We start from the raw sequence: 14912 nt of genomic DNA on the forward strand, positions 1-14912 counted from the left end.
ACCATTCGTCCCCATAATGAGTGGCACTGGTGGTGATACTGGGAAACTGGAGTGTTTAAGGGAATTGCTTGTATGACTTATGGTTAGCCAGTGGGGTGAAACCAAAGTCCTCTTTGTCTGGCTGGTTTGGTGTGCCTTAGAAGTGGAGAAACCCCAACCTTGGGCTGTAATTCCCCTGCTTGAAGCAATTTGTCCTGAACTGATAATCTCAGAAGTGTCACACCAAAGGCAGCATCTTTACACCTTATATTTTTTAATTTGTTGCTGTTCAGTAAATTGTATTTGCTATGAAATGTATATAATGATCAGTGGGTCAGGGAAGTGTCCAGAGTGGAGAGAATACCTCAGAGTGGGGACACTCTAGCCTTTGTCCTAAGTGACAATGACAAGATTGTGGGTCAAGCCCCCCAGGAATCCTTGACCCAGTGATGTTGGGGGTTATGAGGACTCTGCCACACAGGAGAGTGGAAGGGGAGCCCTTGAGGTTAGGCAGGCTTCTGTGTAAAGGGACTAGGAGTGAGGACTCAGATCCTTTCTCAAGTCAATTCCATTGGGGTAGTGTATAAGCCAGGAAAGTTCCCCACAATAGCGGGACCATTCCCCCGCTTACACTAGGGTGGAGTGGGATGGGAGGCTGCAGCAGTAGGAAGTGAAGAGCCCAGATCACAAGAGGAAGACTTGGGGGAGGGGTATATAATGGAGGGGGGGAAGGCCACAAGTAGGAAGAGCCCCTTGCAGAAATGAAAGAGAAGAGACCCCAGTATATGGAGGTGGAGCTCTGAGAAGTGGATGGGGAGATCCCAGGGAAGGGTTGAGTGGGCAGAAGGGAGGGATCCAGGAACAGAGAAAGCTGAAGTCAGGGAAGGGAGGAATGGTGTTAGGAGAGGTGTGAACAGGGGTAGGCAATGTGTCCATTCACAGACCCAAGTGTCCATGGTAAAAATTTTGAGGTCCGTGATAATTTTTCAAAAAAACGTTGAATGACTGAATGACATAACCCCCCCTCCCCCAGTGTCCATCACTAAGTCCAGTAATTTTGCAAAGAGTCCATCGCATAACATGGTGGTGCCGATCCCTGGGTGTGGGTGCCCCCTGCACTCTCTGTTTTTGGGGGAGCCACTAAGCACATGTGGCTCTCAGAATCCTCAGTACAGACAGAACTGATCAAGGTCCCATCTGTGCCCTTAGCTGCACTGCCTCACAGGGCATCTGTGGGACTCTGCAAGACTTGGGGGGAAGGGGAACGTTTATCAGAACTTTATTCTACTGCAAACCATGCCACGGTGTTAGCTGTGCTGGGGCGGTTCTGTTCAGTAACCGGATACCTGGGCAGGCAGTTTGATTTTGTATATAGGCCCACAGTGGGAGAGTGGGGGTGAGTGTGGAGTTGGATGGAAAATAGATCCTGGGAGTGATGGTGAAAAAGTAGCACTCATTGAACGTCTTCAGGGAACCCGGGAACTTGGGTTCACTGATTGTTACACCAACTGGCCCAGAAAGCCTGCTGCTGTGTACCCCGAGGAGCCGGAAGAGGCCTGAAGGCCACAGGTACTAATCCCCGGGGAGGCAGGAAGTAGCCCAGGGGCAGCCCCAGGGGCTGTGGCTCAGTCGGCGTGTTGCGGCTGGATCCCCACCGACGCAGGGGCAGCCGATCCTGCCCCTGCCAGGGCCCTGGGGTGGGACATGGTGGAGTAGGGTGGGGCCGCGTCCCCCTGCCACCCCACCCTGGGTGGCTAACTCCCTACACTTTTCTGAGAAGCTCCTGCTCTGGAGAAGGAGCTTCCTTTACCAGTCACCTTTGCAGACTGTTTGTTCGCTGGCCGCCTGAGACTCCTCAAACCCAGGCCCCAGCCCACCTGCAGACTGTTTGTTTGCTGGCTGCCTGAGCCCCACCCAGGCTAAAGCCAGCCCTGAGATTGTTTGTTGCTGGCTGCCTGAGCCTCCTCAAGCCCGGGGCCCAGTTCAGTTATAGACCCTGTTTAAGGGCTGGCAGCTTGAGCCTCCCAAGCCCAGGCTAAAGCTGGCCTGTGACTGTTGGTCGCTCAGCCCTATTGTGGGCTCTTGACTGTCCTGCGGACTCTGGTCCTGGCCAGACGGGACTGGACTGAGTGGCCTCCCTCACCATGGGAGAGCGAGGGACCATTACAGTGTGCCATCTATCGCCCTGCTGCTGTTAGGGAACCCCAATGCCACAAAGCCATCCACTATTTCATGCGCATTGCCAAGAGTCAGAGTCCTTCATAGCAGGATGCGATTAATGGCCCTGCAAACTTGCATTCATGTGGCCCCAGTGGTGGACTTCCCAGCTCCCAACTAATTCATGCCCAACCAGTAACAGTCTGGAGTCTCCATCTTCCACAGAGTGATCACCATGTGCTTCTCCACCCAGAGGGCAACTTTCATTTTGGTGTCCTTGTGCTTCAGTGCTGGGGCAAGCTCTGCACACAGTTCCATGAAGATGACTTTCCACACAAGGGCGGCAGGGATCATAGGCCAGGAGAGGCTAAGCCTCCCAAAACTGCTGATCCACCACACGTGAACAGCGACACCTGGGCCATGGCCATGCCTGCACTCCGCCCTGAGGTCCCACTCTTCCCTCTGAGGCCTGCCCTCACTCCACCCCTTCCTGGCTCTGCTCTGCCCATTCCCCTGAGGTCCCCACCACATACTGCTCACTGAGTAGGAGGAGAGGAGTGAATGGTGACAGCAAGCAGTGGGAAAAGGGTTTCAGTGGGGAGGTGGCTGAACAGCTCCACCCATTCCCCCTAGGCCTCCTCTGCCCTCTGCTTGCTCCTCTCCTCCTCAGCAGACAAGAGGAGTGACGGTGAGGGGCAGGCAAGGGGGCCAAGTGGTAGCAAGCCATGGGGTGGAGCATGGACAAGGCGTGGAGAGGGGCAGGGTGTGGGGCAGAGTGGGGGTGGGGCAGGGCAGAGCTTGGGCAGGGCCACCAGAGGAAGGGGCGGGACAGGGGGATAGATTCCCCTAGGGGAAGCTTCACCAACTGGCCATATTTCCACATCCAAAAGTTGTGCAGCCACTGCCTATCATCCCAAACCTACATAATATGATCCCACCACTCAGTGCTTGTTTCCCGAGCCCAGAAGCGACGATCCACCATATGCAGCTGCTCCATGAATGCTAAAAGTAATCTTGTGTTGTTCCTTTCCATGGCACATAGCAGGTCAGGGAACTCTGATTCCTGTCCAGATTGGGAGTCCATGATATGCTACATGACCATCCATGATGTGTTTATAACAGTGACCACAACGGTAGAGAGCAGTGCAGGATCCATCCTTTCAGAGAGAGATGGCGGGCACACAGTAAACAGGGACCATTGAAAAATGCCATGAAACACAGTTGGAAGCCCATGGAATGATAGGGTGGGAAAAACTGCATCATGGGACGTTGAGCCTGCACTCATGACACACTGCGATCCACTCTGTGTTCCCACAACTCCTAGCTTCAGAAGGTACTGAGTAGCACAGTGGGATAGCCACGCACAGTGCACTGCTCTTACTGTTGAGCACTAAGTGTGGACGCGCTCTGCCGACGGAAGAAGCATTCTGTGAACATGCACAAGTGATGTAATTATACTGGTTTTTGATTGTTGGCATGACTTCAGTCAACAGCATTGTACCCAGTTGAACTAAATATATCTGCAGTAGCATGTCTAGTCATTGCTCCTTTCCCACCACAGTTGAGTTTCCACTCCTGGTCCCAGGTGGTTGCTCCCCAGACACTATCAGGTCTCCTCAGTCTGTTCCCAGATCACCATCTTGCAGCTGGAACAGACAAGTGTCCTGAGAGCCTAGTGGATTGGACGTATCTGTTTATCCCACACACTGTGCAGTGCAGGAGCCTTCTAACCAGCTCCCCTCATGCACGCTGCCCACAGCCATTGGACTTCAACCCTGACCTGGGGAAAATCTCTCTCTAAAGCTGAGATGAAAGTTCTGATTCCACTAGCCATTGAGTCATTGGCCTCTGCTGCTGAGACCGATGACAAAGGGAACCAGTCAGTGCAGGTCCTGCTAGTTATATCTGTGTATGATGGTGACACCTGCCCCACTAGGGACCAGGCTGAGATTCCAGCACCTTCCACAGTGGCCTGTGACCTGCCACCAGATGAACTTTCAGCCACTGAGAGGGGTTTAGCATTTGATCCTTTGTGTTCCTTTGTCACTATTGTCAGTTCCTGACCTACTGGCTGATTGCTCAGCTCTGTACTGCAATGCCATCTCATTCCATTTTCTTAGGGTCAGAGACAGTTTTTCCTCACTGCTGGTTGATGAGGTGTCCTTTGTTTCCTTATAGCTGGAGGCAGTCTTTTTTTCTTGTACTCCAAGAAGAGGAAGATAGGTGGGGCAGCTGGGGAGAGGAAAGAGCAGGAGAATGGAAGATTTGAAATAATAAGGGAAGGGGATACAGTAGAAAGAAAGAAGCAAGGCAAAGGGTGAAGGTGAAATCAAGTGAGAGGAAAGAAAAGGAATAGCTGGAAGGAGAAAAGAAAAGGCAGAAACCTTCAGGTTAGAAACTTTACAGTTTTTATATACTCCCATCCTGTGACTGCACAAAGTCCAGGCTGCACCATCCTGGATCATTGGCTCCCAGGGTATGTCTCTTTAAATCTGCTCCTGCACAATGCCAGAGGGACCAGGTTCTCAGGACAGCTGTCTGGGGATTCCAGCTGAGTAACAACAAGCCTGTGGCAGGAGGGGACCTGCCTAATTGCTGCTCCATTACTGGCTCTGGAGAGTGAAATTCTTTCCACTCTGCAGAGAGATCCCAGGGTATTTCTAAGCACAGCCAAAAATCTCCAAGTGGAAGCTGCTTCCAAGGATCTGGTGTCTACAGACTGTGAGCACCATTTGAGCTGAGCCTGAATCACCAAGTCCTGGGGAGAGGAATCAGAACGAGACTTCTCCCATCCTCATTGCAATGACACTGCTGGGCAAAGGAACTTCTGGCCAAACCAGCACCAGGAGCTGGCACAGTGTGGCATCTGAGCCATGCCCTTTATCTGACCATGCCCCTGCTACCAGCTACAGGCGGGGCCTGGAGTAATAGGAGCCCTGAGGGAAGAACTCATGTTTACAAAAGCAAGAAGAGCCAGAAGGGAGAGTGTGTGAGTCAAGGGCGAGATTTCAAACTGCTCTGTGAGAAGAATCAGATCCCAACTGTGAGATTTGTGACAGATCCAAGCAGCACAGAGCTCACACTACAGTTCCCATAGAGGAGGCTGCCCAGAGTAATGTGGTAGGAAAGCATTGTCCAGTGTAACATTTCCTAGCTGTTGTCGATTTCTCTGTAAGATCCCAGCACCTCTGACCTTCTTGCTCCTCTGTCGGACTTCATCTTTCTAAGCTGTCTACCCATAACCATTAAATAAATAAAGTATTTGTTGGCCTTTCTCTGTATGCACTGCACAGCCCAGAGTGAGAGCAGGGCACCACTGGGTGACACAGGAATCCTGATCTGTTGCAGGAACACCACTACGGTGTGCCCCTGAGAGTTAAACTGTAACCCAAGAGCCTCAAACCTTTTGGGTGGGGTCTGGGAAAGGGCGCGTTTAAGCATGAGGCAGGCTGAGGTGTCAGCACTGCACCCAGAGAGTCTAGGCAGTCAGACACTGGGTCCCCATTCTCAAGAGGAGGTATTAGACAATAGGTCTTCACCCCAAGAGTGTGCTAGGAGATTAGAGTACAGGCTGGACTCTGTTCAGGCTCTGTAACCGTGAAATACCCCACGAGCCAGAGCAGCAGATTCCCCTCCCAGCTGTTCTATGGGGTGGCTCACTGTCATCTGTGCCACCCGCACACCAAGCAGAAAGGCAAGCTGAGAGTGCCAATATGCACAGCATGCAAATCACCTGAGCAGAGGAATGAACTCCTTGTCCCTGAGCTCAAAGAACACTGCCTATTCCCTCAAATCAGTACATGGTGCCATGGGTGTTCTTGACAAAGGAGTTTCTGAGGAAACATTTGCTCACATAGATACTAAAACTTTGGCAGCTCACTACGTTCTGAGATATTCCTAAACTGGTCTTTCATGCCATTGAAAAGCTGATCTCAGGGGCAGTCCAATGGGACACATTTTTGGACGGTCAGAAATCTAGATTTGTTTCAGGTAATCACAGGGTTAGGAGGGACTAAAAGGGTCATCCACGCTAACTCCCTGCCAAGATTCAGGAGCTGTTGTGTCTAAACCATCCAAGACAGACGGCTATCCAGCCTCCTTTTGAAAACCTCCAGTGAAGGAGCTTCCACAACTTTCCTAGACACTGTTCCATTGTCCTACTGTTCTTACAGTTAGCAAGTTTTTCCTGAGCTTTAATTTAAATCTGCTATTCCTAATTCTAAAACAAAGTGTTATAAAAATCTGAAAATGATAAAAGCAGAGTATTTGGGGGTATGTTTTGGGAACCCCTTGACCAAATAACTCCAAAATAGCCTCACAAGCTCTATTTCAGACTCTTTTAAAGAGTACCATGTTTAGAAGGAAGATATATATCCACATGGGTTTCAATGCACTTCCAAGTTCATAAGCAGGTCATTTTATGGAGGGTGGCAGCTCTACAGCCCTTGATTAAACCAGTCAACTTGCCCCCCCATAGAGTGTACCCCACCTTACTCTTAACTTGTCTTTTGGTCAGTGGCGAATCAAATCCTCTGCACCTCCTCGCTCCCTCAAAAGAGTGGAAAACACCAAGCAGAAAAAAGCTTTATATTTATTAAAAAGGTTCAGTTAACAAAAAAATGAGGGCTTCAATCACTTAGGGAGTGATTATGTAAGGTCAGAACAGAGAAAAAGTGCAACATTTGCAGAAATCACTTTTCCAAGGCATTAAAATGGCTCCACTTTTCATGAACCAGTGAATTAAATAGATGGATTACATAATGAATGACACCATCACGTTCAGTAGCATCTCCCAGTCCCTCTGTCACCCTGGCTCATGTCTCTCCTTGTCACTTTCTTTCACTTTCACTCTCCCACTCTCTGAGCTCCTATCTGACAGTCTCTGACCCCTACAGTCAGCTACACTCCTCAAGGATCACACAGGCCAGTGACAAACAGGTTGCACAATTCTTGGAGCAATGCGGTTGGTTTCTCCATTTCAGTAGCATCTTGGTCTTTATACTTTAACAATTCAGAGGCCCCATCAAGCCTTATGGTCATACAAACTGATTGTGTGGTAGAAGGCTTTCAGGAAGACAAGCGTTCTCCAGGGTCATAGAAATTAGGGTGTCTGAGGCTAGAGAAGTTGATTTCAGGGTCTTTAGAAGGGATGTTTTCCCCAAGTGTCAGGGACACAGTCTGAGCTGTGATTGTTCACTCTGAACCCAAAGCCAGGGGTGGATTCTCTCCCCCCTGAAGGAAGCCGGTGGGAAAGTGAAGATTGGGGCATCATTATCAGCATTCAGAAATGTCACCAGCCCCTGTTCATAGTCCAGACAAACTCGGATCCTCCTGGGGACCCAGCTCAGGGGCAGAGGAATTTTAGGGGAGGTGAGAGCCTGGAACTCACCCCACCACTGCTCCATAGCCCGATCCCCCACTCAGGGTTAAAGCAGAACAATCCCTTCCTCCTCACAGACTCTCTGGCAACCCCCACAGCCCAGATTATTTCACCTCCCACCTCCACCTCCCAGTAGTATCTCCCAGATGTGAATCCCTCACAGCCCAGCACGCAGGGTATCAAATCTTTGATCCAGGGTATCAAATCTCTTGGGATTGTTGGGCAGTCTGTGCCATTTGTCTCCCCGTCTGACACTTTTCTGACCCTCAGAGAGGAGGAGTTGGGGATGAGCCGTGTCTGGATCCAGAGTCACATTCACTGAGGAGAGAGGGAAGCAGAGTATTAGAGCCAGAGATCAGCCCTGAGGTGAGTGGCCTGTCCACTCATTCCTATGAATTTAATATATATAATGCGTATGAATATCTATGAAAATCCCAGGGTCAGAGTTAAGGGTGTTTGGATGATAGTGAGAATGTTTCCGTTCATTGCTGTGGGCATGAACTCAGCGTTAAGGTTGGGGTTGGATTGTTTGTCCGACTTCAACTTGGGCACGTCTTAGTAATGTTTTTATTTTTAGGACTGGTTGTGTCATGGTCAGCATTGGCTTAGCTACAAGTTCAAGAAAACATTTTCATGGGAATTTTCTCGTAACTGAAAAATAATCTCCACCTTGAAATCTCACCCTGTTTGTGTGATCCTAGCGTATTCTCTTTTTTTTCCTCCAGTTCAACTGGAAGAGTGTCTACAGGGAGAAAAGATAAAATCAGTGAGATTTTATGTTGTGATATTTATAACAACATCCCCACTCTTAATTCACATGACTGTGTTTTAATTGTGGCAGAGAAACAGACAGAGAGGGACAGAGACACACACAGGTCTTTAATACAAACGAGTCTGAAACCTTCCATTTTCTCTTTCATTCAGGCATCTCACAGCAATGGAATCAATATCCATTAAGTCTCTCAACCATCCTAGGAGGTACAATCTCTAAGAGTTGTTTACTGTTCTCTCATCCTCCCTCTCCAACCCTTGGTTGATTTGTCTCATTCTCCTATTGCCTTTTGTCATGACCTAGACCCAGATCCTGTAAGGACTTTAGCGTGACTATAATTTTATCTACTTTGGGCCCTTTGCCATTAATAGAATGTTAAGGGTTTGCAGGATCAGGGCCCTGAGCTGTAAGCTCTTTGGGTCTGTTTGCTCAGCATCTGTACAGAGCTCAGAACAATGTGGTCCTTGTTGTCCATTGACTGAAATACAAACAACAACAAAAACATTGTATAGATTTGGAAATTAAGGCTGGAAGAGGTTTGGCTCAATGGGCCAGATTCATGCCTGCACTGGCAAAGGGATAGAAGGGGACAGTTTTTGATCTCCCTATTCATAGTATCATCGAATCATAGAATATCAGGGTTGGAAGGGACCTCAGGAGGTCATCTAGTCCAACCCTCTGCCCAGAGCAGGACCAATCCCCAACTAAATCATCCCAGCCAGGGCTTTGTCAAGCCTGACCTTAAAAACTACAAAGGAAGGAGATTCTACCACCTCCCTAGGTAACGCATTCCAGTGTTTCACCACCCTCCTAGTGAAAAAGTTTTTCCTAATATCCAACATAAACCTCCCCCACTGCAACTTGAGACCATTACTCCTCGTTCTGTCATCTGCTACCACTGAGAACAGTCTAGAGCCATCCTCTTTGGATCCACCTCTCAGGTAGTTGTAGGCTGCTATCAAATCCCCCCTCATTCTTCTCTTCCGCAAACTAAACAATCCCAGTTCCCTCAGCCTCTCCTCATAAGTCATGTGTTCCAGTCCCCTAATCATTTTTCTTGCCCTCCGCTGGATGTTTTCCAATTTATCCACATCCTTCTTGTAGTGTGGGGCCCAAAACTGGACACAGTACTCCAGATGAGGCCTCACCAATGTCAAATAGAGGGGAACAATTACGTCCCTTGATCTGCTGGCAATGCCCCTATTCAACGGTTACAGAGGCCAGTACAGGCCTGGCACATGATAGAGAAGTCCTGAGGTCCTGGCACAGTTGCACCCTTGTGCCACTGGCCTCCTGTGATATTTCCCAGGTGTACCCAGGGTTGTGAGCACTTCACTGCCATGTGCCTTACCATGAGAAGCCATATCTGCGCCTGCCTTGGGCCAGCTCCCAACTCCATTGGCCATAGGCAACACAAGCACTGCCCTCTAGGCCCCGCAGGCCCTGCAGTCTCACTTCACGTTACTGATTGGCTCATTCCAACCCTCAAACCCTGCAAGCATCTCCCTGGAGCGTCCATCCCCTGGTTCACCGGACACTCGTAGTGTTCACGGATTCGCTGCTTCTAAAGAAACAGTGCACACCAGTTTAGCCGTTACACTTCAGGTCACTGTGCTGCTTGACACAAGGCACTTAGCTATTTTTGTATTGAAAACAAGCACCGTATACTTTTATTTAACAAAGAATCAAGATTCAAGTCATAGCAAGTAGTATTGGAAACAAATGGTTACATTTAAAATAGGGCTGTCAAATGACTAAAAAGCATTAATCGTGATTAATCACGAGATTTTAAAAAGTTGTGATTAATCGCAGTTTTAATTGCACTGTTAAACAATAACAGAATACCATTTATTTAAATAGTTTTGCTCTTTGGGGGAAGAGTGTGTGTGTGTGTGTGTGCGTGCGTGCGCGCTGGGGAAGCGTTGTCTCTTTAAGCAGAGCACTCAGAAGCCTGAGCACTTTTTCAGCCAACAGCAGCTCCTGTCGACCGCACTCATTCCTGAGCTGGCAGCAGCAACAGACAGGCTCCCCCTGTTCCCTGACCCCAGCTCAGCAGTAACCAGGTACATGGGTGGGGCCAGGGGGAACCCCAACATCAGCCCCCACCCCACCCCTTCCACTCTGTGAAGAAGAGTGAAGCCAGGTTCCTAGTCTGGAGTAGCTTGGTCTGGGGTGGCTCCATGGGTGGGAGGGAGGAGCAGCAGTGGAGAAGGGTGATGCGGGGAGGAGCACCCCCGCCCTGGAGGCATGCAGCAGCACCCCCTGAGCACGGCACCCTAGTATGCAATTAATGCACATTAAAAAAAGTATTGAGTTCTTTTGAGTTAATCACATGCATTAACTGTTATTAATTGGCAGCCTAATTATTATTTTTATTACCAATATTTGCACTGTACAATTTGCAATCTACAAGTCGAAGCATGAAGGGGCATACAAATATTTAACATATCTGGCACAAAAATACCTTGCAATGCCCGCTACAACAGTGCCATGAAAATGCCTGTTCTCACTTTCAGGTGACATTGTAAATAAGAAGTGGTCAGCATTCAGCAATTGGCTGAACAAGAAGTAGGACTTAGTGGACTTGTAGGCTCTAAAGTTTTACATTGTTTTGTTTTTAAGTGCAGTTATGTTACAAAATATTCTACATTTATAAGTTGCATTTTGACAATAAAGAGATTGCACTCCAGTACTTGAAAGGAATTGAAAACTACTATTTCTTTTGTTTATCTTTGTTACAGTGCAAATATTTGTAATAAAAATAATATAAAGTGAGCACTGTACACTTTGAATTCTGTGTTGTAATTTAAATCAATATATTTTAAAACATAGAAAACATCCAATTTATGATAAATTTAAATTGGTATTCTATTATTGTTTAACAGTGCAATTAAAACTGCCATTAATTGTGACTAATTTTTTTAATTTAGTTAATTTGTTTTGCATTAATTGCTTGAGTTAACTACAATTGAGAGCCCTAATTTAAAACAAAATCATAATACATACTCTAGAGCCCAGTCTCAATTAACAAGGTACTCTCCTATCTAATTAAGTATTGCTCACCCAAAAATCCTTGCAGCAATTTACAGCCAGGTTGACTGTGATCCTTCGTTCCTGAGGCAAATATGCTGCCAGTCTGCTTCCACACAGATATATCAGGACAATCCATTGTCCTTATTCCTAAAGAAGACACCCTCCTACTGGTTGTTTTTTCCTGTATTTTCCTTTCTTGTAGATTTCAAAATCTCTTAAACAGCATCTGGCTCACTATGCAAATAGGCCTATAGTGTGAGAACACAATATAGAATACCCAAATATCTGGATAGAGATGTGTATCTGTTACTCCCCCAGTGGAAGGAACATTTCCAATGTAGGTCACGCCCAGATATATCCCAAAAATTCATTGTCTTTACTTGTAAACAGGACCCCTGCCTGCTCTTTATTCCTTTCTGTAAAACTTTGCTCTTGAAGATTTCTTTTGATGAGCATTTGGCAGAGTAGGCAAACAGGCTCCATTGTGAAATCATAGAATCATAGAATATCAGGGTTGGAAGGGACCCCAGAAGATCATCTAGTCCAACCCCCTGCTCGAAGCAGGACCAATTCACAGTTAAATCATCCCAGCCAGGGCTTTGTCAAGCCTGGCCTTAAAAACCTCTAAGGAAGGAGATTCCACCACCTCCCTAGGTAACGCATTCCAGTGTTTCACCACCCTCTTAGTGAAAAAGTTTTTCCTAATATCCAATCTAAACCTCCCCCACTGCAACTTGAATCCATTACTCCTCGTTCTGTCATCTGCTACCATTGAGAACAGTCTAGAGCCATCCTCTTTGGAACCCCCTCTCAGGTAGTTGAAAGCAGCTATCAAATCCCCCCTCATTCTTCTCTTCTGCAGGCTAAACAATCCCAGCTCCCTCAGCCTCTCCTCATAACTCATGTGTTCCAGTCCCCTAATCATTTTTGTTGCCCTTCGCTGGACTCTCTCCAATTATCCACATCCTTCTTGAAGTGTGGGGCCCAAAACTGGACACAGTACTCCAGATGAGGCCTCACCAATGTCGAATAGAGGGGAACGATCACGTCCCTCGATCTGCTCGCTATGCCCCTATTTATACATCCCAAAATGCCATTGGCCTTCTTGGCAACAAGGGCACACTGCCGACTCATATCCAGCTTCTCGTCCACCGTCACCCCTAGGTCCTTTTCCGCAGAACTGCTGCCTAGCCATTCGGTCCCTAGTCTGTAGCTACATACAATACCCAAACATACAATACCCAAAACATACAATACCCAAAGCACCCATGACCAGACAGAGAAATAAGTATCTGTAACCTCTTGTTTGAAAGGAATATTCTTGAGCTAAATCACCTCCTAGTGACCCACCCTAATCCCAAATCCTTGAGAACACAATTTTCAGAAGAGACATATAACTACTTAAACAGTGTCTGGACATATATTTTGCAATGATTATGGCAACCAATGGGCTCTTGGTAGAGTCCTCACATGCCACCCTTCGGTTAACTACAATTCCTATATCTGACCCAGAGGATCTCTGCAAAACCCTCTGCACCCCCTGTGCCCTCTGCCTGTTGGCACCAAGAGGTCCCTGGTTTACACCCCTATCCAGCTTTGCAAGGGTGCAGAGTATGAAAGACACATCTTTAACCAGGTCATCCACCTTTTATGACATTGACAGACCAAGTGCCAGCTCTGACCAATGCTGTAGGCATTAGCTAAGCACTGACAAACTCATAGCTGGAAACAAACCAGCTCACATGTACATTAGTTTTGTTCAAAATACATATTTGTCTTATATGAATGTATTTAATACTTAGACTCTATGAAATGCTTATAAATTGCAGCATGCATTAATCTCCCTTGTAATACTTGTGTTCCATGCTATAAGGAAATATGTCAGTTTTGCTTTATAACTTTGAAAATGTTTGCTCTGAACCTGTAAACCCAAGCATGGGAACTTCCCTCCTCCCCTCCCCCTTCGCCCCCCCCCCCCGCCCCTTTAAGGAGACCTAGCAAGATTAAATTTGACATTAAGAAACATCACAATACAAAGGATTGGTGAATGGCCCTATCACACCTTGGAAATGCCCCATGCAAGGAAGCTCTTCTCATGGACTGGTAAGCCAAATGTAAAAGAAAAAACAGGGTCACAAGAAGATTTGTCATCTCTTTGCTCTTTGGACTCTCACAGGCCAGAGACATGAAATGAAGGCAGGGATTGCCAGGGGCTACCCCTGCATTTGCCCTAAAAGACATTTTGAATTGACAGATTATTACACCTCTGTCATCTTTAGGAATCTTAGCTGGTAATTCATTTGTGTGTATATTTGCTTGCTTTAACCTGTAAATAACTCTCGTATTTCATTTTTGTAGTTAATAAACCTTTAGATAGTTTATTATAGGATTGGCTACAGGAATGGTCTTTGGTGTAAGATCAAGGGTACCAGCTGATCTGGGGGAAGTGACTGATCTCTTGGGACTAGAAGCAACCTGAATATATTGTGATTTTTAGTGTAAAGCCTTGTCTACACTACATAATTTTGTCGGCATAATTTTGTCGGCAAAAGTCAGGTTTCATTGACAAAACAGTGGAGGTGTACACACTGCAGTGTTCCTTCTGCCAACAAAACTCTCCTACTTTGCCAACAAAATAAAACCACCTCGACAAAAGGCATAGAGCTATTTGCAACAAAGTTATATCAAGAAAGTGTTAATGTATACGCCGCGCTTGGTTATGTTGCTAGAAATGGCCTCTAGGAGGTGTCCCAAAATGTCCATCCTGACTGATCTGGTCAGCAGTTTGAACTCCACCGCCCTGTACCCAGGTACACACCCTTTAAAGGCCAGGGAATTTTTGAAATTCCACTTCCTGTTTCCTCGGCATGGAGAGCTCACATATCATCTCCCCAGCTGACCATGGTGGCTCCACGCAGCAAACATTCTCTCACGCAGAGTACCCCGCAGTTGTTGGATCTGCTGGTACTATGGGGAGAGGAGGCTGTGCGGTCCCAACTGCACTCCAGCTGTAGGAACTTCGATACCTGTGGGCAGATTTCTCATGGTTTACTGGAAAAGGGGTGTCATAAATATAAAGGGAAGGGTAAACCCCTTTGAAATCCCTCCTGGCCAGGGGAAAGCTCCTCTCACCTGTAAAGGGTTAAGAAGCTAAAGGTAACCTTGCTGGCACCTGACCAAAATGACCAATGAGGAGACAAGATACTTTCAAAAGCTGGGAGGAGGGAGAGAAACAAAGGGTCTGTGTCTGTCTGTATGTTGCTTTTGCCAGGGACAGAACAGGAATGGAGTCTTAGAACTTTTAGTAAGTAATCTAGCTAGGTATGTGTTAGATTATGATTTCTTTAAATGGCTGAGAAAAGAATTGTGCTGAATAGAATAATATTTCTGTCTGTGTATCTTTTTTGTAACTTAAGGTTTTGCCTAGAGGGTTTCTCTATGTTTTGGAATCTAATTACCCTGTAAGATATCTACCATCCTGATTTTACAGGGGGGATTTCTTTATTTCTATTTACTTCTATTTTTTATTAAAAGTCTTCTTGTAAAAAACTGAATGCTTTTTCATTGTTCTCAGATCCAAGGGTTTGGGTC

At 47.0% G+C, this 14912-nt stretch overlaps 1 pseudogene; it reads left to right on the plus strand.

Moving 5' to 3' along the window:
- Positions 1 to 14912, plus strand: part of LOC140898120 (E3 ubiquitin-protein ligase TRIM39-like) — a 151252-nt pseudogene that overhangs the window by 18064 nt on the left and 118276 nt on the right.

This window comes from Lepidochelys kempii, chromosome 14 (assembly GCF_965140285.1).
Source record: "Lepidochelys kempii isolate rLepKem1 chromosome 14, rLepKem1.hap1, whole genome shotgun sequence".
NCBI classification, from domain to species: Eukaryota; Metazoa; Chordata; order Testudines; family Cheloniidae; genus Lepidochelys; species Lepidochelys kempii.